At 31.6% G+C, this 784-nt stretch overlaps 1 protein-coding gene across 4 annotated transcripts in view; it reads right to left on the bottom strand.

The window, feature by feature from the left end:
• Positions 1 to 464, bottom strand: part of LOC108629554 (FERM domain-containing protein 3-like) — a 13,241-nt gene extending 12,777 nt beyond the window's left edge. For all 4 annotated transcript variants that reach the window (XM_026817400.1, XM_026817401.1, XM_026817403.1 and 1 more), the window contains exon 1: positions 426 to 464. The gene's annotated coding sequence lies outside the window, so the exon portion shown is untranslated. The remainder of the gene's footprint in view (positions 1 to 425) is intronic.
• Between the last annotated feature and the right edge of the window lie 320 nt (positions 465 to 784).

The following is a 784-nucleotide window of genomic DNA, read 5'->3' as shown; positions in this document are numbered from 1 at the left end:
AATCAATAATCCAAGGAAAGAATCCTATTCTTAAGAGATTTAAATTTCTCTTAAAAAACACTAATTTGAGATGAGAAGGGCTTTTAAAAGAACAAAGTAAGGTATCACTTTATAAGACCTAAGACTTTTCATCCCTTTTGCATCCAAATTTTGCATATGTACACTTTAAGACAGTGTTTCCCAATATGGGGACCCTCAAATTGCTCCTCTGTGGGGCTCACGCCCCACTTTGGGGCAAATTCGCAAATAAACCTGTCCAAAATTGTTTAATTACTTTTCCTTTTTATTTGTAACATAATGAGAGTTTCCTCCAAATTTTGTTTTTTTAGGGGGGAATTTGTACCACTTAAAACTCCTACTAGTCTTAATCCACCACTGCTCCTTAGGATTTTAAAAGATCTTGTTTAAACGTCTATAAAACTTACCTTTCACTTGTTTGATCGCTGTTTTCGCCAGATCTAACCAATGCTGAAACAGATTAGTTTAATGCGGTTAAAAATAATCTGTATATGTACTTTGGCAGGATTAAACGTAATTAGACTGCGGATTTCAATGCAAAATAAAACGTTTGTAATATAAATGTAGAAAATAGGAGTTTCGTTTGTATAACATTTATTTTAATTTTGATATCTTCTCTGTCATTGAAATATCGAATGAATTCTTTGTATTTTATGTACATACCATTTTTCTATTAATGGATAAAATTCACAGTCTATTAATTATAGTAGTATCCGAATATATGGCCAAACCCTAATTCAGTGGCCATACAATGAACGAAATTTAT

This window comes from Ceratina calcarata, unplaced genomic scaffold (assembly GCF_001652005.2).
Source record: "Ceratina calcarata isolate Rehan_Ccalc_2016 unplaced genomic scaffold, ASM165200v1 scaffold574.2, whole genome shotgun sequence".
NCBI lineage: Eukaryota > Metazoa > Arthropoda > Insecta > Hymenoptera > Apidae > Ceratina > Ceratina calcarata.
This window is presented reverse-complemented; position numbering and strand designations above follow the sequence as displayed.